At 43.3% G+C, this 26,135-nt stretch overlaps 1 long non-coding RNA gene across 1 annotated transcript; it reads right to left on the reverse strand.

The window, feature by feature from the left end:
* Nucleotides 1-1,570: 1,570 nt before the first annotated feature.
* LOC116808579 (uncharacterized) lies at nucleotides 1,571-22,926 on the reverse strand. Its single transcript, XR_004368322.3, has 3 exons — nucleotides 22,664-22,926; nucleotides 21,370-21,483; nucleotides 1,571-2,052 (listed from the first exon to the last, which is right to left on the reverse strand). It is a non-coding gene; the product is annotated as an uncharacterized lncRNA (long non-coding RNA).
* Between the last annotated feature and the right edge of the window lie 3,209 nt (nucleotides 22,927-26,135).

The raw sequence follows: 26,135 nt of genomic DNA on the forward strand, positions 1-26,135 counted from the left end.
GTGCTGAGAATAAATTGCCTGCTGACAGTCTTGTGGCCCCTGTGCACTTTGGAGTGGATTTGGTCCACCTGCAAGGGTACCTTGTGAATATTTAGGCACCGGTGAAGGAATTCAGGGAAATGACAAAGTGCTTTAAAAAGCCTCCAGCTAACCATGACCCGTATGTCTGGGCACAGGAGGGGTCAGGCCCAGGAGGGTGCAAGGTGTCAGGGCAGGCTGGGCTGGCAGAGCCCTGAAGGCATGCTCAGCTCCTGCAGACTGGTGCATCCACAGCCACAGGCAAGCAGCCCAAACACAATCTGCTGGCAAGAAAATTCCCAGCCAGCATCATTTGCTCAATTGAAGCTCCTTCCAAAATTGTTTAAAAAGATAAATTACCCATCTATTGAATGGGGAAATGGGAAGACAAAGTCCTGGGCCACCTGGAAGCCCCCAGCAGAGCACCCTCTCTGCTGTGTTTGCTCTGTACCTACTCCTGGGGCTTTGCTTCTCCAATGTAAGTGTGAAGTTCAATTGCCATAGCAACGGCATCTGGCAGGTGCAAAACACTATTCTCTCTGCTGGATGTAAGGGAAAACCTTTCTGCTCCAGGGAAGGGAACTGTCAGTTGTAATAAAAATTGTCCTGTCTTCTCTTACCTGGAAACGTAGCAAGGAAAAGTCTTTATTGATTTTTTTTGTGAGAGGAGTGGGCCTCCAGGATTAATTATCTTCCACTGTTTTTCTTTGCTACACAATAGGTATCCATATAGGTAGAGGCAGTAAGTGTTTGGGCTATATATAACACCATCTGCAAAGCAGCCAATGGAATTCTTTCCACAGAGGCAATGCGAAGGAGGTGAAGTTGCATGGAAAATGATGCTGCTTTTCCCAGTGTCTCTATGATTGTCCTCACTGGCCAGACCACACGTCATCCTTTTCATGGCAGAGGTGGCCCAGAGAGCTTCCTCCCTCCCTTTTAAGTACTTGGTTCTGGTACTTGGGCCAGATGTGTAGGACAAGCCTCTCTTCTTGATACAGACACGATTTCACCCACACTGTGCCCCAGGAGCAGGTTGTTTCCCACAGAGATAGTGGTGGGATTTACCCAGGGCTAGGGACAGGAGGCAGGAGGTAGCACTGCATCTGCTGAGACATCCTCCATCCCCTTGTCTTTAAGCCCTGCACACCTTGGGAAAGGCATGTCCAACTGCACAGCCCAAAAGCAGGTGTATTCTCATTGCTTTACTTATCTGGAACATGGATGATGGGGTCACTCAGCACTGGGGGACTGTGCCCCAAAGAGGAAGAGAGGGAGGTGTTTGGCCACATGTGTCAACATAACCATCAGTTAGCATATTTTTTCATTTGTCATTTAATTGAAATATTTGAGGGCTGTCCCTCACTATTTTTAATTGGTCCCTACTTCACAAAAATGCTCTATTTTACTATTGAAATTAGGAAATTAGGAGCACATTTTTATGGTCAACAAAGCCAGCAGACCAGGGGAGGAAGTGGTATAGAGATGACAATCAGAGCTCTGTCCCACCAGGTTGCAGATGAGTATTCATGAAACAGGCTCTCTAGAAAAGTTTCTCCGTTCTTCCCATTTTATTTTTTCCTTTAGAAATGTAACTCAAAATTAATTTTGGTTTGAAGAATGAGGTCCATGAAAGAGTTGGTGTCACAGCTTTCCAGACACATCTTGTAACATTATCACTCAAGTAAGAAAATGTACATGTAAACCATGAGACAGGTGAGCAGTGTCAGTGTGTGCTCTGACAATTAGTGTCTCTGTGATGCTGCATGATAAGTACTAATTACTAAATATCTATTTCTATGTTCCACATTATGTCCTTCTGTTTTAGAGGGCGTCAAATCCAAGGTAATCATTCTGTTTATTTAGCAATGTTATAAGCACTATTAAATACATTACCAATCAAAAGTGACCAAACCCAAGACTATTCCGTTGATGGAGAGAACTTTCGTCTGCCAAGTGAGTCCATAAAAGAGCAAGGAAAGAGCAGCAAGGCCATCCCCTTCAAAGGTGCTGAAGGCTGCAGTTATTTGTATTCTGAAACACAAAAAGCACAAACTCAAAGTAACACATGTTAACAGCCCTCTCTGTTGCAACCTTCTAGCTAGAAACAATACATCTAAAAATACATCTGCTGATGAGGTCAGTAGGTTTATCCCTGGCAAGAGGCGGAAGGGCAGGAACTATGCAAAATCAGGAAAAAAAGGCTACAGCAGTGGGAAAAGATTAATCTCTTTGTTTGTATTTTCAGCTTTTCCGACCAGCTCCAATGTGAGATCCCTTTGATGCTGTTAAACTTTAAGTTCAAATTATCACTAAGAGTGCAGCATAATTATTAAATTTTTTTAAGCGTTAAAAACCAATACAAACAACTACTTAACAAAAACCAATTTGCAGTACAATATTCCCCCATTCCACAGCCCTGAGTAAAAGCACATACTTAGCATCTTTGTGGCTTATGGTGGCTAATTTACTCATCCCTAGACAACAGTGTCCACTAGACTCTATGTGTGTAGCTGAAGATGGTCAAACTGTACTCATAGAATCCTCTTCTCATTCTGTTAGGGGTTTTCTGAGAGTCTGGTCCATATTTGGCACATGAGATATTTCCCTGCTCCCACAGAACACTAGTGTGAAGAAGAAAATGTCATGGCTTTTAATCCTCTGAGCGCACTCTTCAAGCCAGAACCAACAACCACAAACAAGGCGCCAGGAACTTCCAGAAATAGCAAGAGGTGGCAGAGCTTTAGGGCAGTCAAGGTTTATCCCAATGAGTGAATAAAAGACAAAAGTTAAAAACTGCAACTTTGAGACTAAGTAAAAGAGTTTCATGAAGAGCCTGACCCAGGACTGCTAGGGCCACTGCAGAATAGTAAGCAGAGGTGGAAAAAAGCTTTGGTCAGCCCAGTACTTACAGACATTCACAGTGTAATGCCTTCCTGTGAAGAAGCACAAACCATTTTGAGCTTAAAAGCAGTAGCCAATTTTAAAAGACTCATGGGAAGAAGAAGGAAACAAAAGAAAGAGAAAAAAAAATTAAATAAAACCCTTGGCTTTTTTCTAGTGCCACACTGTCTGCTTGCTGCTAAGGCACAACCTGCAGGCTTGCAAATCACACTAAAGCATCTGTGCCCGAGACCCAGCCTTGCTCCTAAGTCAGCGTTTTCTCAGCCAATGTCCCAGAACAACAAGAGCTGACCTTACTGACACTGTGTGGTAGTCTGTTATTTTACAGTTTGTTCTTCTGTAGTAGGTTTTAAATATTCCTTGTTATAAGTTTGTAATGGTTCATTCCATGTACGCATTTGGCTTCCCTAATGGTTCAGTCCTGAGTTGTTTACCACAGGATTTTTCCGCCAAGTGTCTGTCAATCCACCTGTCAGTCTCCTTGTATCTCCTTTGTTCCCTTCTGGAACGTTCCCTGTCCTTCATCCCTTCCTCGAAGCAAGACTGGGGTGCACGGCTTGCCCCTTCCCCTTGGTGGCTTCTATTGGATAGCCCTTACCCTGTACTCCTCCCCTAATGCCTTCCTATTGATAAAAGGTTGTGCCCACCCCTTATTCCTGCCACTCCTTAAAAGCAGCCTTTTGCCCTCAGTTATTGTCACCTGTTGGTGGCTCCTCTGGGGAATAGGACTTCCTTGGAGCTCAAGCAAGTGACCCCTCTCTATTCCTTTGCCTGGTTTCTCTTTCTGTGCTGCTGCAGTGCTCCCCACGCCGCAGCCATGTGCTGCAGGGAGCTGCGAGCCCTGCCCGCACTGGCACCCAGGGAGCTCAGCAGAGATCCGCGGGCAGCTGCTCTGGTGACTGCCCCAGACACCGGCCTGGGGAGTGAGCTGGCTGGGGAACATCTTCCCTGTGACCACAGCACACAGACACAACACTGCTGCTCTAGAAGAAGCACAAGGGACCATTTGTGTCTCTAAAGCAAGTCCACCAAGGCAAAAGCACCCCAGCAGCCAAGGCAAGCCCTGCTGAATTCTGGGGTCCCCAGACGGAATCCTCCGCAACTCTGCATCTGCTCCATTGCAATGGATGCTGAAGATGCCCTTGACTTCAGCTACAGCAGGATCACGTTCACTCTCATGGGAAAACCAGAGGTTTCCTAACAGAGAAAATCAGAGCTCATAAAATAGAATAATTACAGAATTTGTAAAGGACTTTTTCAGGAGGATGTTTTTGGGGAAAACCACCAAATTTCTATTATTGCTACTGGAATTCTTTGATGAGACATAGGTGGCTGTGAAATTCCAACTCTTCCTCTTAAGGACAGGGCTGGCAGGTTACAATGGAGGTACTTTATAGTCAGAGTGGTTATTCTGTTTTTTAAGTTCCCTGGATTCCCTTGGATATCTGAGAAAAACTGACAAGGTTAATAAAATCCAGGCAGTTAAGAGGTAGCTCTGACATTGCTATTTGTGGGTAGTCAAAGCAAGAGGTCACTCACACTGATTTCAGTCATGTTGCGCTTGGGATAAAAGGGACCCATGAGAATTTTGCTCCAGTCACAGCTGCAAAAACATTAAAAGCTCAGGGTCTCTTAGCCTTGGTACCTTCCCCATGTGAACACACTCCTGTACTGCTTTCGATCCTGCACCTGTGCTTTGAGGCCCAGCAACATCTGGGCACTACCTCAGGCTTATCTTTCCAGGCTCATCCAGGGCTGTGTCATATCCTGGCAAAGGGCTCCAGCCCCACTGCCCAGGTCCCAGGCACATCCCTGCCAACCTCCTCCACACCTTAGGGCCATCTCTCTCTGTAACATAGCCCTTGTGGGACTGGCTCAGACATTATCCCTCCTGGTACCTTGTACATGCACAGCATAGAGCCCATAACACACAACTCCTGCCAGAGCAAGGCTTTTCGTCTTTCTTTTTTTTTTTTTTTTTTTGTGTCATTCTCTTTACACCACACTAGAAATGCACACATCCAACTCAAAGAAGAACTCATTATATGCTGTGCCAGCCTTGCTTTGCCTCACCACCCTGTTTTTTGAAACTGAGGGAAATTCATCTCAGGAGAGAAGTGTTTGTTTGCTCTCCAGGCATCAAGAGCAGGACTGACCTTTGTAGGATGGAGGCTCTCTGATTTTGCTATCTGTGTCTTTGAAACGGGCCCATGAGACATTTATACTCTTTTTTTCTTTCTACCATGAGGTAACTGTATGTCTGCTTTTGTCAAGTGATCAAGTTCCCTCACAGCACAAGCCAATTCTTAGGGAATAAAATCTCTTTTCCAAATAATCACATATGACATCAACAAAATAAAGCTTATTTAAAGCACACACTAGCAAATTGCTATTTACCCTTGGAATTGTTTTCACAGGCAGAAAGTAAATTTTATTTGAAGCAATCTTTATGGTAGATAAGGGGTACAAGGCTGTATTTGTTAGAGGGAAAAAAATCACTCTGTGGAGCTATAAATGGTAAATGGAAGCCATGAACACAGAGGAAATCTTCTGCTTGATAAAACCAAAATTAAGTAAGCAGTTTTAAAATATTTTGGCATGTATCTTATTCTAATCTTAATAGTTAGATGTGTGTAATATATGGTATTCTCGTTTAAGCCTAAGTATTATCAGCTGTTTAAAATAAACTGCAAAGCTCACCTCCCACAGATAGGCCACCATTTGTAGAGCAAAGACAGAATGTGTACCAGGTTTCTCAAATTCCTTGTCCTCTGCTTACCATTAGATACAAAAACTCTCATCAAGGGTACAGCATTAATCATACACAAAAGTACTTGCAGAACAGAGACCCCATTTTCTCCAGCTTCACTGCCCAAGATAGGTGGTCAGGGCATCCTCTTTCAGCTGGATCTGCTCAGTAAAAAGCTCTGCTTAGAAATGGCTGTAGTCCTGCCTAATTAGGCAAATTGGACCAGCTATGACATCCAGTGAGTCTTTTCAGGGAAAATGGATCTGGGGGGGACTTGTGATTACACATTTCTGACATTGGCTGCTGCTGGAGAGAGAATACCAGGCTGCTCCAGCAAGTGCTAAATTCTTAATTTAGGCATTTTGGGGAGATTGTTGAAAAACATTCTAATTGGAAGGAACTTCTGCTTCTCCAGCATATAATTTTCCCCATTTTTTAGCACTGAGGCATTTGCATGAAAACAAGCTCTTTGTTTTTAAAATTCCTCTGCACTTGTTGTTTATTCCCCACTGGAATTCATAATCCTCTGTTTGCACAAAGCACTATAATTGGTTGCTGTGGAAGTGTTTCTATCAAAAGAAAACGCTTATTAATAATCAGGAATGAACAGTTGCATAATAGAGATTAGTAAAATAAGCACCATTGTAATAATGATGCTAATCTCCATGAAACCAATCTCTTCAAATGCTTTGCAATAAACATATCCCAATGATAAAAATCATCTTTAAACATGAAGAGCAGCAAGAATCCCATGAACAAGTACAGGTGAAGGTTGACCCTGTAAATAAGAGTGGTGCATTTCGCAGCTGGCAAGTACAAAATTCCACCATGAACTATATTGGGGTTGCATGGCCAGGTTTTGGTGGGAGGGTCTACAGGGGTGACTTCTGTCAGAAGCTGCTGAAAGCTTCCCCCATGTCCAGAAGAGCCAATGACAACCAGCTCCAGGATGGACCCACCATTGGCCAAGGCTGAACCCATCAGGAAGGATAGTAATGCCTATTTGATAATGCATTTAAAAAGGAAAAAAAAAAGTATTGTGCAGATGTAATTGGGACCAGAAAAGAGCGGAATGAGAACATGTGAGAGGAACAACTCTGCAGACATAAGGTCAGTGGAGAAGGAGGCGAGGACGTGCTCCAGGTGCCAGAGCCAGGATTCTTCTGCAGGCTGTGGTGCAGACCATGGTGAAGCAGCTGTGCCCCTGCAGTCAGTGCAGATCCATGGGGGATGAAGAGACCCACATGCAGCCCATGGAGGAGACACACCCTGGAGCAGGAGGATGCCTGAAAGAAGGCTGTGAACCCATAGGAAACCCATGCTGGAGCAGAGTCCTGGCAGGGACGTGTGAACCCTGCCAGGACTCATGAGAGGAGCCCATGCTGGAGGTTTCCTGGCAGGACTTGTGACCAGTCCTGTGGGGGACCCACAGTGGAGCAGGCTGTTCCCGAAGGACTGCACTGTGTGGAATAGACCCGCGCTGGAGCAGTTCAGGGAGAACTGTTGTCTGTGGGATGGATTCACATTGGAGAAGTTACTGAAGAGCTGTCTCCTGTGGGAGGAAATCCACAGTGGAACAGGAGAAAGACTCCTCTCCCTGAGCAGTGGAAGAAACAACATGTGATGAACTGTCTGTAACCTCCACTTCCCATCTCCCTGCACTGCTGGGGGGAGGAGATGGAGCCCAGGAAGGAGGGATGGGTGGGAGGAAGATGTTTTAAGATTTGATTTACTTCTCATTATCCTATTCTGATATTGTTAGTAATAAATTTAATAAATATCCTCAAGCTGAGGTTGTTCTGGCCATGACAGTATTTGGTGAGTGATCTCTCATGGTCCTTGTTGGGGAAGATAAAACAGGAAAGCCTTATAAGTATGATTGTCTGGCAAAAGATTATGAGAATATGGAAACTATAAGCGAGATTGAAATGAAAACAAGCTTTGAGATACCAAGCCTTAGTTACTGAACAACTGGAAAACAATGGTATGGCTGACTGAAGGTGATCCCCTTTTGATTAAACAATACCCTCTGCATGCAGACAGGTCCAAGGGCGAGAGCAGACCCTACTAGCTTGGCAGAAGGGGTCCAAAGAGTAGTTTTTAGGGTTTAAAATGTAACACAGTATGGTAATGTTATGATTCTTGTGGACTGTATGTAAACACTATAGAATTTGTATCTTGTAGTAGATTGGTTAATGAAAATTAGAATATTCAGCACAGAACATGATTTATTGTATTGTAACGGGAACTTTTCTCTCTGGCCTCTCTTGCTCTCTGGCCTCTCTTGCCCTCTTGCTCTTTCGGGTCTGTTTTTTGGGCCTTCTCTGAGCTGTGGTTGGCAGCTCCAAACAGGGCCCCTGCACCCACACCCTTTTTAATAAATTGCAAGTTCCAAGACCTGGCCTCAGAGATCTCTCGTCTCTGTCTGTCCTGACTGTCCTACCAACCAGCACTCCTACAGTCCTTATCTCAACTCCTGATCCTTTTATTATATTTTCTCTTCTCTGTCCAGTTGTGGAGAGAGTGAGAGAGCAGTTTTGGTGAGTGCCTGGAATTCAGCCAAGGGTCAACCCACTACACTGCACCAGACTAAAATTTTAACTCATCTGGCAATTACTTACTTCAATGCCTGTTGGCCCAAAGTACATGTAATAGTGAACTAATATAAACAGCAAGTTTCTCCATTATTAAAATTCTCAAGAGAAGGAGAGGTTTGCTGGTAGTTTACATTATTTTTTATATTCTTACTGCACATATAGAAAGATTTTTTTTCTTGTTCTTGAGACTCAGAAATCTGGCTTGGGTATTCTGTTTTTAAATGTTCTGGAAATCAGCATGCAAAAGGCTTTTGACCAGATGACAATCTTGAAATCTATGAGATTCTGTTGTTACATTACTAACACCCTGTTAGGTTGAAGCATCTTCCTCCTTAGCACAGAACTTCATAGTTTGTCCTTGTAAGACATATTCCTTCTTTCTCCAGCTCACCAATTTCATCTTTTTACCCAGACCCATTCTACTTCAACGGCAGTAAGAGCAGCCCTTGTTCTGGAGCAACGCACAAAGATCTGGGTGGTTATTTAGGGCTCCTGGTCCCTGGGTTTGCCTGCATTAGACCTCCAGAGGAGTCATCTGCTGCCAGCCAAGTCACTCAGGATCAGGTTTAGCACAAAGCAGGACTGGAGAATAAAATGTTTACTTTAAATTGATGGGCAGTCATAGAATGACATTCTAAAAGATAAAGTAAGTTTCCTGACAAGGGCATGTTTAACAATAGAGATCCACCTCCACAGCAGCTAGTGTCTACCCTTTTTTTTTTTGTTCTAGGTCAAACAATAATCATGTTCTTTTTTTTTTTTTTTGGTGAGATAATTTCTGATTCCTCTTGCTCAATCACCCACCTGCCCTCTCTCTGGAAACATGGAGATCATTCCTTCATGCCAGCCCCAGCCAAGATGTTCAACGCTTGCTTTCATCTTCACTGTGAAACCTCCCTATTTGTTGCCTGTCTGGCACTAAACACCAGTTGGTGCTCCATGTCCAGTAAAGAGATTAAAAAGTCACTTTTTTCCCCTTCTTTTACTTCTACAAGTATCTTTACAAAATTTTCAATAGCCAAAGTTAAATCTCATGTTTTTTGCTTCAGGCTGTGTGTCTGTTACAACATCTTGAGGAAACAATGATGAAACTTATGCATGATACTGTGATAAGTATTAACATTTTGTCTTCTTCCTCTTTTCATAACTAGCTTTATTATGTGAGTTTTTTTAATAGCAGTCATCCACAATTGCTTTCATGGCTGGTTCTTGTCATACCAAAGGTTATTTGTGTTTCATAGGTAAAGCACAGAGGTACTTCCAAAGCAAACACCATTCTAAGACATGGAGATGAAAATATAGTCCTTAATGTGGACTCTAAATTACTTTATGCATGCATGACAAAGACAAAACTGAAATATTTCTACAAGTGTCTTTTGTTACAAGGTTTGCCAAAGCCTGCAATCTGCCCTTTTATTAAAAAAAAAAAAAAAAAAAAAAAAAAAAAAAAAAAGTGTCTTGTCTGCTGATAATGGCATCTTTGGCATGGACTGGACATGATTATTTTTCTGGTTTGACAGATGGAGAGTTCAAGGTCTAGGTACCACTTCTCTGGGTGCAGTCTTTGTCATTAAGTGAATTGTTCAGCAGTAATATGACCTGGACGGACTGGAACTATCCTTGGCCTGATCACTTCATCAAACACACGTTATCAAACAATGAAGAAGTGTCTCTCTCAGTCAAATAAACAGAAATGTTATTACCAATTAAATTCAAAGCCAGCTGATGTGAGCTAACTTAAACTCACTCAGTAAATAGACATAGCTGCAGCTACTCTTTGCCAATTATCTTCTCTGGCATTTATAGACAAGTAACAGTCCTCAAATCCTATACAGACATGCAGGAAAATCATTTTAGCATTCACCTAAAATGAGAAATACTCACTTCAAACCAAAGAAATGAGACATTAATATGCAAGAAAATGGATGGTATCTGGAGGTGTACAAAAATGGATGGTATCTTGGAGGATGTTTAAAAAGCTTTGAATAAGCTCCTCGCCAAAGACTGTTAAGCATCTGAGTTGTCAGGATACATCTGAGAACACACTCTTCTCACACTAGTGAGAAGAAATAATACAATGGACACAGGTGTGGTGCAAGTTCACAGTGAAATGAATTTCACAGTAGGATCTGGTGAGGATTTGAGAAACCTGTATTAAATAGCATATCCTTGTATGAACTGGAAAGGAAAAGGGAGTAAGTGAAGTGACAAGTTCACAGGGGGTGCAGAGTGGTTCAGAGCAACCAGGCCCAACTGTGGGGAAAAGCTGGAGACAAGCTGATGCTGCAGAGCTGCAGAGCTGCAGAGCTGCAGAGGGATTACACAACATGGAGATAATGGCAGGCAAATTTCAATATATGTAACTGCAAGAAATGCACATGGGGAAAAAACCCAAAACCTTAAACTGAATCTAATGGAGTCTGAAGAAGGTATAATCAATCAGGAAAGAAATCTTGAAACCATGTTACTTCTATGGCAGTAACTCCATGTTCAGCAGTAGTTAAAAAGGCACTGAAGGAATTAATAGAAAAAACCCCAGACAATACTATCATGCCATTGTAAAAATCCCCAGAGTATATACTCATGGAATACTGAGTATCACTCTGGTCGTGCTATTTCAAAAGGAATACAATACAGTTGGAAGCCGTGCTGGTGGGCAGCAGGATGGTATGACTTCCAAATGAAACAATGATTAAAGAGACTAGGAGTTCACTTGGAAATTGTATGATTGAAAGGGTACATAGCACAGGTCTCCAAAGTCAACACACTGTTGCTAAAACAAATACAGAAAGTTGTTCCATACTTGCTGCTTTTCTGGAAAGAGTGGCATGGTCTGGTAGCAGGTTTAAAACAAAGATTTATGAAGAACTTTTTCACCCAGCACATAATTGCATCACTGAACTCAGTGGCACAGGATAATGCAAAGTGAAGAAATGGTAATAATTTCAGAAGGGTATTAGAACAGTTCATGAAACACCACCAAAGACTATTAACATGATGGTCTGTCTGCAGCTACTTACTGAGGAAAACCTCTGAGCCACAGAGAGTGAATCTGTAAAAGCCTGCCAGGTAATACCACATACATCCTCTCTACAGGAGCTTCATAGGAATACTGCACAGCACATTTTGCTGAAAAAAGATATAAAGGACAAAGCAATCCCAGGTCTGTTTCTCTCCAGCACACACAGCCCTTGTACTGCCCAAGCTGCCTTTGTGCCTGCAAGCTCTTGTGCTGCTCCCCAGAGCCTGCAGCACAGACACTAATTTCACACTCCCAAAGCATCACTCTGGTGGGCTTTAGCATGGCTTCTGCTTCCCTGGAAACTCCAAAAGGAAGATGGACACTCACACACCCCCACATAAGCAGAGCCACAGCCACAGGAGTACCTACCCCAAGTGACTCAAGGAAAACCCAAGGCCGAGTACTACAGAATGAGAACAGAAGGAGCCTGCTCTCACAGAGGGGATCAGCACTGAGCTGGGCTGGCACACGTTGGCTTTGCACCGCTGGCAAATTGATCCTGAGGTCTCTCAGTTGAAAGCTGGTGAACCCGAGGGGACAAAATGAAAGAGTTTATGATGAGAAGGATGATGAGAAACAGAGAGGTGAAGGCTTTAGGCCATCCTGTGGGATGCTCTGCCTATGGGAAGTTTAGTTAAAGGCTGTGAAACTTCAGAAAAGTTCAGGGAGCTTTGGGGCCAGAGAAATCACTACCAGCAACTACCCTCACCAGAAGTTTCCCTGCAAACCCTTCTGTGTCTCTGATCACCAAATGAAGGATTTCTGCTTTGCTGCTTCAGCTTATCTGGGAGTCCTTGTCCCAGCCAATGCACTTACATTATTTTTAGCATACACAGTAAAATTCCATTTTGTTTCTGAAACATCCAGTTCTTGCAGACTTCACTACTGTGCTTTTGCTGAGGCCACACTGTTTTACAGGCTTATAACCTCTGCAGTTTAGCAGAGTCAGATTTATCAGATACAATGATGGGTAAAACTGCAGAGTCCAAAAGAAATTATGAAAATCTCAGTTGAAATAAGATACTGCAGTTAACATAGGAATTCTTTTTTCCCAGCTTAAGCAATCCAGATAAGCACCTGAGCATTTAGGCTTTAGAGGCTGTAAAAGCCTGGCTTACCACTAAGTCTGACAGTGCATAATCAAGCTGAAAGAGGCAGATTTAGATTAGATATTAGAAAGAAATCCTTCACTTCAAGGGTGGTGAGGCACTGAAACAGATTTCCCAAGCAACTTGTGGTTGTCCCATCCCTGGAAGTGTTAAATGCAGGCTGGATGGTGGGCTGAGCAACCTCGTCTAGTGGAAGGTGTCCCTGCCCATGGCAGGGGGTTGCAACAATATGATCTTTAAGGTTCCTTCCAAACAAACCACTCTACAGTTCTATGGTTCTATGATCATTATGACTATGGGAGTAACTGAGTTACTGTAAACCACACCTTCTACCTAAGTGACACTGCTGCAGAACTGTATGTGTGTGTTTTAGACACTCGTTGCTTAATAGCTTAAAATGCATAAAGTTCATTAAAATGAAGAGGGCAGAAGTGCCTTGCCTTGCATTGCACTGAATCCCTTGCCCTAAGTTGTGCAGCCAGACTGGGTTTATGGTGGGTGTTTGAGGCAGACAGGACCCCCAAACCTACAGCACCGAAATAAGGACACAGAAAACACAGGTTCCCATGCTAAGGGCAGGGCCTCCAACCCACCCTGCTCTCAGCCAGCTGCCTGGATGTGTGGCTTCTGCCTGCAGTGCTGAACAGCCTCACCTTCCAGCCAGGCACTGCTCTCAGCTAAGCAGTGATGGTTTTCAGCTCCTCTGGCTCCCCTGGATCCTGTAGGATCCACTCCTGGAGTGCAGCCCATTGAAGCAGTGGTCTGGATGTAGGGCACCTATGATCTCGTCCCGTTCAGGAACTTTAATAAATCCCAAAAGGCACCTGGGGGTATCTTGAGATGCCTAAACAATGTTATTAGTTAGATCAGTGTGTAAGGATGGCTTGCTGTCTGTACAAGTAACATAAAAAATGGTATCTATTACTGTGCTGCTGGTTGCTCTTTGTCGTAACATCTGAAATGCCCAACAGGAAAACCTGACAAATACAAGTTCACCCACCCGATTCCAGCTACCTCTGGTCTTGTCCTAGAAAGGGACAAGGAAAATCAGATTTCTGATGTCAGGCACAAGTGATGCTGGAGGAGGAAAATTTTCAGGTGAGTCACTGAAATTCTGTGAAAACTAAGAAAGGAAAAAAAAAAGAAAGTAACAGCAAATCCCTGCAACAATAGGTTTCGTGATCTTGTTTCTCAGGCTATTCATGGATGGTCATTAAAACCCCAACTTGAGGCTCTGTTCCTCAGCCCCCTCGTGGAGGATCTCCTCTGATTTCTGGTGTTTGTGTAAGGAGTGTATATTTTGGTCGAGGATAATGCTGACACAGTGGCACCCACCAGCTGTCCAAATTCTGTCAGCTGGGCAAGCTGAGAGCCCTCGAGCTGAGCAGCTTCAGCTGGGGGTCTGGCACAGGTATGAAGAGTACCTAACATTGGTTAAAAAGGAGAAAAAGTTATTCTGAATTGGTTCCCTGTTGTTTTTAATCACAAACATCATTTGCCTTTGTTTTTGCTTTCCCTGCCTTATACCATTTTAAGGCTTATCCTACTTTAACTATCATGATGGTCCCCTCTCTGGCTCAGCACAGTTCACAGCAAAACTTAACCTTTCAATTTGTCACTGGCAATACAGAAATTAAAATCTCAAACATCCAACTGTGAAGTCACACAAAGGCTGGAGGCTTATCAAGTTGTTGGCAGGATGATGTGCTGGCAGGATGTGGTGGGTTCACCTTGGCTGGCTGCCAGACACCCACCCAGACACTTTCATTCCCTCTCCTCAGCAGAATAGGGGGAAAAAATAAGCTCATGGGTTGAGTAAAAAGACCAAAAGCTGTGCAGGGAAGCAAAACAAAAAAAAAAAATTATTCCCTATTTGCCATCAGCAGGCACTTCAGAGGAAGCAGGGCCTCATTGCATATAGCAATTGCTTGGGAATACAAACATCACAGCCATGATGTCTTGTCTTTCTTCTCTTTATCTCTGCTTTTATCACTGACTACAACATCATATAGTACTCAGTGATAAAAGAATATTCCTTTGGCCATTTCTCTCTCCCAGCCTCCTGCCCACTCCCAGCCTGGTCTTTTTTGGGGTGAGAGGATTGGCAAGACAGCCTCGATGCTGTGCAGTCACTGCTCAGCAGCAGCCAGAACACTGGTGTCTTCTCAGTACTGTTTTAGCCACAAATACAAAGCCCAGCACCACAGAGAGTGGTATGAAGAAAGTTAACTGCATCCCAGCCAGACCCTAAAAGACGCTAAATGTCTATATTATGAAAAAAAAGGGAAAATACTTCACCCAACAAAACAACCAAACAAACCAAAACCTGCCTCTTCTGTAGACAAGCCTACTACAGACAACTGTAGTTCTACAACTAAGACAACTTCATAGGTGGCTACACTTTCAGCACCAGGTAGATCACTTGCAGCAAAGAAGAAAAAGCTCCATAACTTGGATTTATACATCCGCTTTTATATATGTATGGAAGTTCATAAAGATCTTTTATTTGTCTCTGGGATGATGGTTTTTCTAGGCTCATATAATACATTCAAAAAACAGGTGGATTCTTTTAATGTAATTTCCTTATGCAACAAGAATTATGAGATGATAATTCTTTCATTTTGCAAAGGATGTTCAACTGGAGAAAGGATATAAAAAGGCTTAAACCCTACAGACTGTCTCTGATTCCTTTTTCGTGATTCTCTGGAACCACAAGTCCCTGCAGAGCTGGATGAGCTTTAAAGGCCATCGGATGCTGGGCATTGTCTCTCAATGAGACCTCAGGAGCACCAACTCTGCTCTGCGTGCTCAGACATGATTTTGTACAGGGAAGCTGTATGTGGGGAAAAAAGCCAGTACCTTTCCATGGATAGAGAGAAAAAGAAAATCTCCTTTTAGGTGTAGTAAGCACTGGGGAGTTTGGTCTTAGTGTAAACTTGCAAAGTCTGCCTCTAGTTTCTAAATAGCAATGTCTAGCTGAGGCTAGGTGGAGTACCAACAAGAAGGGAAAAGAAGGATGAGCAGGGTGAGAAGTCATGGTTTCACCTCAGTTAGCACCATCATGCTGAGCCACAGCATGCCCACGTCCCACTGCAGCCACCAGACAGGCACTTCTGAAAGCCATTCAAACTTCATGTTGGCTGATTTCCCTTTGGCTTTGCCTGTCACTCTCCATCGATGATGGAAATGGTCCAGCAGGGCAGCAGACCTGCCCATGGAGTCTGTCTCACTCTGGCACTCTAATTTTATGGCATGCATAGCTGGAGCTAATCCTCTGAGCATTTTTTCTCTTGGACCTAATTTTGTCTTGATGACTAACAAGTGAAAGCATAAGAGTCATAAATTATCACTACTCTCCTTTGAACTTGGCTAATACTGGGCTCTGTGTGGAGCAGAGAAATTACACATGGAGGGCAGAGGCAAAGCAGTCGCTCAAATTGAGGGCACTGCACCGAGGGCACACTGCATTGCTACAACATTCACACACACTGGAAGCTAATAATTAAAATTCGTCCTAATCATGTATCTTTTGTGGTCCTCTCAAAGCTGAATTAATGTTCATTCACTGCCTGGTAATAGCTGACAAAGTCCTGGATACTGGAACAAAGCACTCAGCCCTATTCAGTCATATTCTGGAAAGCCATCTTCTTTTTTTTTTTTTTTTTTTTCCTAATTATTATTAACACTACACCATTACGAATCATGATCATCATTTGCAAACTAAAGAAGTGGTAAATGTCTGGGTGCAAAATTTATTAGTCAAAAGCTATTGGCTGATGTGAGAGAGAGTGCTGTAATTCCTAATTTTTCACACAAAACCTCACTTCCAATAGGGAATTGTTGAAAATTGTTGATAAATCATTGCTATGATATATTTAAAGGCTGCTGGTGAACACTGCAAGACATAAATCACAGAAGGTGGCATTTTAAACTAGTAAATAAAAAGTAAATGAAAATATCATCACATAGATTTATAGAGTGCTTGACAACAAGGACCTCTGAGTGGTTTGGGGTTTTTGTTTTTTTGGTGGGGTTTTTTTGTGTTTTGTTGTTTTTGGTTTTTTTTTTCTTGTAAGATCTCTAAATGGGAAACAACAAATACCGGAAGTCCACATTATGATCTTGTATTTGTAAGGCAGCATCCTGTCACCAAAACTTGAATTATGACCATCTCCAACTGAGAAGAATGGCCAAATCTGGCCCACAGTGTGTATCAACAACCACTGTGCTCAATTATAAAAGAGTCTGGAGGACAAAGCACAGAGTGGTTTGGAGGAATGGGATCAGGCAGACCCATTCAGAGAGCTTAGAGTCTGTCCTAAACAAAGGAGAAATCTTACCGTTGTGTGGACAAAAGAAAACCCAAAAGCCAATGAAAACCAAGCTGGGGATATTCTGGCTGGAAAGCACCGTGTTCAAGCTATGGACACAAAAAACACAAAAAGCACCGTGTTCAAGCTATGGACACAAAGAAGCTGCAATTTGCCACTCTCATTGAGTAATGTTTACATTATTTTGGGGTGTGCAGGGTGAGAATTATCTAGTGTGGAATTTCCCCTCCTACCAGTAAAATGCAGATAGCACTCTACATATGCAATGCTCAGGATGAGCTGTGCCTTTTTTGCACGTGATGCAACAGCCTGGGGACAAGGTGCCCAAAGGCCACCATCTGGAACCTCCCTTTCTGTTGCTGGTGTTAAATGCTGGAGAGGCTCCCCTCTGCAGGCCCTCTCTGACACAACTCCTCCTAGGGCATGGGACTGTTGGGAGAGGAAGATACAAACCACATTTTCCTACCATCCCTCCATCTGCACACATGACTGCAGGAGGAGTGCTCACAGTCAGTGTGCAGTCAAAACCTAGCAAGGAAGACAGAAGAGATGAATCTAAAGAGATGCAGGGCAGCTTTTTTGGATCATGTGCAATATTTACAGTTTCTTACAAATCACAGAGTTCTGCTGGGGTTTATCCAAGCTGCAGAAGTAATTTCATGAACATCTTTGCCATATGGACTGTTTAATATGTTAAGAAACTAATTTGAAAAATTAAGTTTTTCTATCTTAAAGTTTGTACTCAGGTCTGGTACTTCCCACATCAAGGAAGATGCTTCTCACAAGCAGGACCATCAGTAAGCTTCATATGGAAGAGGAGTTGCCTAGAACAGCTTAGCCTTTTGGTTCAATAATCCCATGAGCATTAGACTAAGTCTAGGTTTTCTGCCATAAACATTCTTATCTAAGATATATGCGCATATTGATACATGAATTATGGTCTAGAGCCTAGAGTGGAAAGGGGGTTTTTCCCACTCTGTGAAAGAAGGTGGATTCCAGGCAAATTTGTTGCACTTGTGTCATACTCCCACTTTTTCTACTGCCATGCATTGAACACAACTTTCGTGTTTCAAAATCAAATTCTTCACATGGACTGGTGAATAACTGTATATGAGTGTGGATTCTCCTGGATGGGAAAACTAATGAATCCTACATTTTCAGTTAATCAACCCAGATTTTTACTGCACAGTCCTTTAACAGCATCAAGGAAGGATATAAGGCAGTAGAGCTCTGTCTTCAGTTCTGTTTTCTTCATTTGGTTGGAATGATGCTGCCAACATCTCCCTTTTCTTTAAATAAACACAGATAGGCCTTTTTATTAGCAAGTTTCTAGCTGAGGGAAAGGATGGGGGAAGTTGAATTGAGTTTAGAGAACGTTGTTTGCATAACTACTGAGATTATGCAGCTGTTACTATCTGCAGGTGTTAAATGCTGGGCAAGACTTGTGTCACTTTGAAAATTTTAAAAAGCAAATTTTTAGTAACAACCCTGTGCATTTGGAAGTATTTTAGGTAAGCTTCTCTTTCTGATTCTTTTGGTCCAGTTATGGATTCACATGTTTGTGAAACTGAGTATCACACACCAAAAATACTTCTTGTACTGTGATGCCATGGTCACAGCAGGAGAACAAGAGAGATTAACTTCCTCAGTCTGCCCATGAACAATGCATGACCTTTCTCTACCTCTCCACATTCTTTGTAAAAGAGACTTTTAAACTATCACCTTGAGAAGCTGTGACCTTGTTGGACTTCTTAGCATGGACCACACAAGTGGTGGTCCATCCAAGTCCAGTGGGAGGCTCAGCAGGGCCATCAATTCATGTGTGCATTACAGGTTTGCTATTAGCCTGTGCACTGAAGGAAACAAGCCTCATGTGGTCAAAGGGGTTTCCTGTATGTCCATATTTTTCTCAGCAGCTTCTGAACACTTTGACCAATTTCCTTGGGACCGAGCAGTAGCAGTCTCTGCTGTGCTTCAAAGATACTTCATCAAGAAAGGTGGTAAAAATCAGGAGTTAAATCCTATAAATGAGCCAACAGAGGAATAGCAGGGAGAGTACAGCTGGTTTTTATTTCACCTGGTAGCTTTGCCTTGACTTTTCTCAAGTCTCCTTCACGTCTCTAGCTTTTAAAGACATGTGTGTACTGTGGAAGAAAGTTTCTTTGTGAACCCTGTAATTCACATTTCCAAGCCTCTCTCTCAAAGGCATTTCTCCCATCATTAGTATGTTTCAGCTCTGCTTAGAGCCACCTATTAAAAGATGCTCTCTTGCCTGCCCTGTAAGGGCAGTCTCTGGGCTTCCCTTCTGCCTGGTGTTCATAAACCCCTCCTGTAACTCTAAGCTGGATGTTGATGACTGCTGCCATCTAGAACACACTGCTGTTTCTGCCTTCTGCCTTGCTGAACACCCCTCAGCTGGAGTCCTTGGCTCTCCCAGGATGGTCCTCCCTAGGGATGGTCAGAAAGCAAACTATTTTCACAACCAAAATGTAAATAACTGAAGAGATTTTATGAGTATTTCCATGGAAATTACCAACTTTCAGACAAAATACTCTTTCCTCTGAAAGTTTGGCTGTATCACTGTGTTTCACAACAGCACTGATTCAGGAGCCTCCTTTTCCTGCTACTGTTATGGTGTGAGCAGCTAGCTAAGATGATCCATCCCACAAGACAAACCCAGCATCCAAATGAAGAAATCCTTGTACCCTGGCTCTATGCTCATTTTCTATAACCTACCTTTTGACAACAAAAATCTGTATCTTACTGTTAGGAGGTGGCATTTTTCATGAAATAGTATACTTTAGCAAAGCACAATCTTTCCATCAAGAACAGCTTATATACAATTTTTGCACAGTTTGCTATCCTAAAACCTCTTCCTGTAGTCATCCTCAGGATGCACAGGAGCCTCAGGCATGTGCTGACAGATTGTTTCCAGCTTAACACATCAACCAGAGGCTGCAGCAAGTCAGCCCACCACCACTTGCTTTAATTGAGTTGGTATCTAGGAAGTGGGTTTTTTTTAAGATGCAGCAGTGGCCTTTTTCCATTGTATTTTGATTACACTCTGAGTGAGATTCTTCCACCCAGGTGCCTAAATATGAGTTAGGGGTTAGTGCCGCTGCCAGCCAGGGCCACTTGAGATGTCTTCAGCTGCCACTCCAGAAGGACCTGGGTTTCCCACTGGTCCCACTACCCACGTTGAGAGGCCTGAATCAAGCCCTTGGACTGAGCAGAAGATTTGGATATCTGGTTTACAGCTGGGAGTCCATGTGCACACATCCAACTACATACTGCTGAGCTCTAGAACTGAGGCTCATGCTATGTCTTTAGTCTGCTATTTAGACCCAATCTGCTCATGCCCATGCTTGCAATGCTCTATTTTGGGTGAACCAAACTCTTCCTGGTGCTGTCAGAGGAGCACACGCTGCACCAGCATGATGTGCAGACACTGAGTTTCCCCTCTTCACTGACTCCAGGTCTGCGCTGCATTTAATTTACACCTCCGACACTGATAAATTCCTCTCCCAAACATGGTGCTCTCCAGGGTCTTACCCATTCACTGCAGTGTTATTCAGTCACAGCAAAACCCAAGGAATGGAATATGTCTTCTCTAACTCTGCCAGACAAGCATTTTGCATTTCATGAGGGCCAATTTATAATGGTTCTTGGCTGAGACGAGAGGCGGCAAGTGAGGCAGTCTGATTTCAGGCAGGGTAAGACTCAGATGATGAGGGAGTGCCTTATCACTCTGCATCCTTAGCAAAATACTCACCCACTGTCTGAGAAAAAGAGCTTTGAAGGGGTTCAGCCAGGCAGCTGACTTGTGCTCCTTGCTCCTGGACACGGCTGGTCCCAAATCCAGACAGGCACATGTGGGAGGGGAGTCACCCTGGACCCCAAGAGTGCCTGAGGCATAATCTGCTCCTCCTTCTGCCACATTGCAGAGACCCAGCTCTGGCCTACTGCCCTGCTTTGGCTTTTTCTTTTTCATCAGTAACACACAGGCATCTCCTCCTTGATCCCAAAATTATCTGCCTCCAACATTTTCTGTAACGAACTCTTCCCAATCCTGCCAAAGTTGATGGAAACTCCTCATGAGTTAGAGGGGAGGTCAGAGACCATGTCAGGAACCCAGCCCCGTGAGTGAACACATTCATTACAGGCTTTGGGTACTCAATGACCCTTTTGCTTAAAACAATTATTTTTCTATTGAAGCTTCATGAACAATGAAAACAGCAGCAATGGTTGAGCCCACCCATGGCATGTTTTCCTATCTCATCTTCCACACAGCGTCACCTTCACTGCTGTTTCATAATGCTGGAAATTAAGTTTACTGTCAGGACATGCCAAGCAGATGAAGAACTATCTGGAGATGAGACTGAAGCAGCCCCATATGGAGAACTCTTGAACTAACAAGAAATCACTGGTGAGGTTCCTCAAGGAAATCACATTTGGAGCAACCTCAGGGAGTGCCTTAGCAATAGACTTTCACTCTGAATACAGACACTTGCTTTCAGACATCACTGACAGCTCAAACTTTTCCATCATGAGCTCTTTAAAGAAATGAAAAATGCTTGGTAAAGCAAATTTATAGGGCACAAGTGGGGCTCACACAGCACAACCGTCTGCTTCTACTCACCCCGCTCACAAGGAGGAACATTAAATGCCCAGATCCCATGTAGGCTTGCTAGGAGGTCCAGTACTGTGCAGCCAGCCCAAAAAGCAGAGACCCAGAGAGCCTGGGTTGTTTATCCTGCAGAGGAGAGACAGAGAGGGATGAAATTGCTTTCCTAGAAATGCCTGCTGGGGAGCAGAGGAGCTCCTCACCTCAAAAGACAATGCTGGCACACGTTTAAAGGATTATGAATAATCCAGTTTGGAAATTCAGATGAGAGGAGGGATACAGCATCAGATTTTGAGTAGGACAATGGGGAAAAGAGTCTAAACTTCTTCCTAACTGGAGTCTGCTGTTCTTATGAAAGCACAAGTGTGTCAGTGGGGTGAGCAGACAAGGGACTTTAGGCTGGCAGGAAAATATAGGATTTTGAAATGGAAAAAAAATGAACACATTTTCAGGTGGATAAGCACTTCTTCCAGGGATTCTGTGCACTGCACACAGGAGCCCTGGGATAAGCAGTGTGTAGCACACAGTTTTGCCCTTTGCTGCTCTGTGCTGCATGCCCCTATCAGTGTCAGCATGCTCCAGGCTAATGATGTCCCAGCAGTAAGATGATTGCTTTTCTCTTGATGCATGCCTTCTCTCCTGTTTTAAAATGCAAAATCACCGGTGATGAGATTTGCAACTATACCACTGTGGACATTTCTGATGTCCCACGTTGAACGTGCCCATTATCCCATTTACAGCCCCATCATTAGGCCAGCAAGATCTCAGCTTTCCTGGTCTCCTGTGTGCAGTGCAGCATTTCTGCTCGTCTGTCACTCGGGTGTCTGAGCTTCCTTATCCTTGTATCTGCATATCTCTGCAGTGATACTTTGCTTTCGTGCCAGGAACAGCTCTGTCATACTGCATGAAAAACAAAGCCCTCCTAGAACCTCTCTCCTGAAGAGTACTGAAGAGTATCCCTAAAAATCTTTAAAAGAGAATAAGAATGAAAGTTGCTTCTACTGTAAAATGCCTAGTTTCAAATTGCTCATGGCTAATTTACATACTGAGGGAAAGATAGTTCAGCTCTTCCAATATTGAATATTAATTTTGTATCTATATAACATCCTAAGGACCTACATCTTGAATAAATAAAGCGTGGGTAGGGCTAGTCATGATTTAATACCACAAAATTATGTCATGATTAAATCACTAAATTGTTAGTCATGATTAAATCCTACTAAACCCTGCAGTGCAGGAACATTAGTGAGAGCAGCTAAAGCTTTCCTCCTCCACCCTCAGAGGTTCCCATCCACCCTGCCTTGCCCACCTTAAAGCTGTGTGCCAGGTATGGCAGTGCCGGGCCAGGGGCTTGCTGCAGGCACAGCTCTCCTCCAGGTTTACAGAGAATTTCCATCCCATGCCATCTTTATAAGAATAAACTGCTCTCACTCTCATTCCCGAGTGGAAATGTTCCTCTGAGGCAGTGTATTTCATTTTTAAGTAATAGCCTGCAGTGGCTTTTTCCAAAGGCCCTTTACTGCCTGGAAGTGTTTTTATTTGGTGGGTGAACAGTGACATCTGCTGGGAAAAATCCCTGAGAGCTGGACTGTATTCTCGGGGCATCCAGCATCCCTGCACATCTCCATCCCCTGTACCTCCTGCATCCCTCCCCTCCTTCCCTCTGCCAGCAGGGGCAGACAGGGCTTTTCCACTGCCCACAGGGCTCATTACCATTCATTCCAGATAGGAACAATTAAGCCTATACAACAATTACCTGTGTGACTGTACTAAGGAGCAGTCGATAAAATTCACCACGATTGAATCTATTTTCTTATTGCTTTTTCAAGTGCTGTAGGTTGCACTTGAATGTGTGCAATGGGGCATGGGGTCATGGCACACAGTGGCTGAGTGGCAGGAGCTTCTGTCCACAAGTCTCTCTATGCCTTGTGGTCCTTCATGTCTCTGCCACCTGTGCTACTCTGACTCCCCCACTGCCTCCCCTTTTATTATATTTACAACAGGACTTATCTAAAAGTGAAATTCCATGGCAGAATTGCCAGCAAAAACTGACAGTGAGGACTGAGTTACTCCAGGCATTGGGGTGTCTTTTCAGCCAGAGTGCAGCACATCTCTGATGTCCTATAAAAATGGCACAATATTACATTTTGCCTCCCATTAAAAAAAAAAAAAAATTACATTAGGAAAAATACAATCCAACACTCTGAGTGAAGCACTGGGTCTGCCATGCAGCAAGCTGTGCACTTTCCCAGCTTTTTTGAGGCATTAGAAATATACTTCTCAAAAACATTAAGACATGAAAATGCATAAAAGCAGTATTTAGATGCCTTCATTAGGGTCAGCAGCCCTCTGACTGTAAGGTGGTGGTTAGGTGATTTTGCAAGAGCTCTATTTTCTAGTTTCCCCTTTAATTTTCCAAGTGCCCAAGGAAAGAGGTATGTGGCTACAAGCCCATCCAGAATGATGCTCTATCTCCATGCTGGTGTCCAGCTCCTTCCCATGCTTGCCATAGGGTGTTACTTGTGAGGCTCTGGCCTTGGAGAGGATACAGGCAAAGCACAAATTTTAAGCAGGAGTTTTCTGAGGAAGGTAGCTCTGAATGACTGCCCACTGCAGCCCAAATGCCTTCTGATTTGAAGATATCATACACAACCTAGACTCTTGCTTTGTTTATCACAACGCTTTGTTTATCACAACCTGACCTATTGAAAGACACGGAGATGTCTCAAGAAAGGTGAATAATATCCTCAGAGAAGCTACTGAGAAACATCTGCAGTGAGGAAAACACCACAAGGTGGGGTGAAGTGTTCAGAACCAGGAGGAAACAGATGAAAAGCAAGTGGAGAATTTGAGAGACTCTCTCCCCAGATTTGGGAGAGACAGAAAGATGAAGGGGAGAGACACTGGGGAAAAGAGATTGTGAAGGAAAGAAATACTGAAACAGGGGCCAGTATTAAAGCTTTTTTTTCTATTTTCTAACATGGCAGGGGGATTTTTACCTGAAATTACACATGAAACTATAATTTTTAAGCTAGGGAAAAAATAATAAACACATCTGATTTTCTGGTTTTGATCTGAAGAAGGAAAAAAAATTATTTTCAAAAGTAAAATCTTGCAAAAGATTCTTTGGAAAAAGAAACCTTCATTTCCATATTACTGCTCTGTGACTCTTCCCACATAGCTGAGCATTTTCATATGAATCACCAGTTTACTCAGAAGAGTCAACACTCAGCTCACAGCACTGAGAAGGAAAGCTGGGACAGCCAGAGCCACAGCCTTGCTTGATTTAGACCACAGAGCTGAGATGACACAGCGGGTGTCAGGAAGCCCTTTCAGACTCATGCACTGATACAGGGGGAGATCTGATGGGAACCCACAAACAAAAGACAACTGAACAAAGCACTTAAGACAGCACCAGAAAATACATGTTTCTGCACAGGCAAGACTAACTTCTCTTGCTGTTAAGCAATCACCATGCATCTGCTAGGCAAAAGCTGGAGTTTAAAGCAGGCAGAATGATTGCTAAACAAACCTGCACCAAGAAGGAGGCTGAGTAACTGAGCCCCAAAGAGCTGCACATATATGCATGTGTTTGGGTGTGCATTCAAATTTAGCATATTGGCAACAGCACTTCTGCAAAGCAGTCAAAATCTTGAAGTTAGCACCAAAAGAGTGAGGTTCAAAAAATAGGCTGAGGAGTCTTTCTTCTCTTTATGCCAATACAGTTTATACCTTCTTCATGTTCCAAGCTTTTCCCATCAAGCTAGACAGGGTCAACTCTCTTTATTATATTGAAACAAGAGGAGTTCTGCTGTTTCCTTTGATTGTATCAAATTTATAAAGACTGAGAAATGTAAGCTGGTGACCAGAGAGTAAGAAATGGCAGGCCTTTACTCCTTAATGCACATAAGTTACTTAAGAAACTTCAGCAAAGGACCAGAGAGACACAAAAGCAATAAACAGCCTCCTCTGATCAGAGACAAGAGGAAAACCCAAAGCAACATCATGAGGAAAGTGAAGTTGAAGGGTAAAGTGTTGCACCTCTGAAATATGGTGTGAAACAGGGATTAAATGTCTCTCCGCTCTTCTGTCTTAATTAGCAGCTCCTGCTGAGGACACCCTGACCAGCCTTTCCAGGCTATGTTGTGAAAGAAAAAACCTCTAAGGACTTATGTGAGGCAGCTGTGCTATCTGCAGAATCCCAATTACATCTAACTTCCAGTACTGCTTCAGTATGTTTGAAGTCCAGAAAGTAGGACTAGAAGTAAAATGTGCTGGGGTTGTAACAGACTTGCTCTCTACTCAAAATTTCAGAGTTACCCTACTGCTAACACGCACTCAGGAGACTGCCTGGTTGAAATGAGGCTCAAAACCTGTTTTAAATTTGTTAGCGCTATCTGCATTGACTCCAGGTCTCCTTAGTTCACTGCACTAGGAATACCTTGTCCCTTGAGTATTGTCCCTAATAGTGGCCTAAACGTGAGTCCTGCCATGGCACCTTCATTGCTCCCAAGGCATTGCATTCTCCCAGATTGCCAAAATAAACAATGCAAAAAAAAACTTGAAAATAGAGAGGGAAAAAAAAAAAAAAAAGCTTCCCAGCAAACTCAGCTATCACAGGCAAAGCATAGGCATGGTGCTTCTGCAATCTACCTCAGCACTGCCTCTCGGTGTCCTGCACTCGGCACTGCAGTCTTTAAATACAGCCATGTAATCCTTCCCACGAGGAGAAGTTAGGAAATGAGATGAACTCTTACAGTGCCTTACTCCTACTGCAACAA

The sequence above is a fragment of the Taeniopygia guttata genome, chromosome 1 (genome assembly GCF_048771995.1).
Source record: "Taeniopygia guttata chromosome 1, bTaeGut7.mat, whole genome shotgun sequence".
NCBI classification, from domain to species: Eukaryota; Metazoa; Chordata; class Aves; order Passeriformes; family Estrildidae; genus Taeniopygia; species Taeniopygia guttata.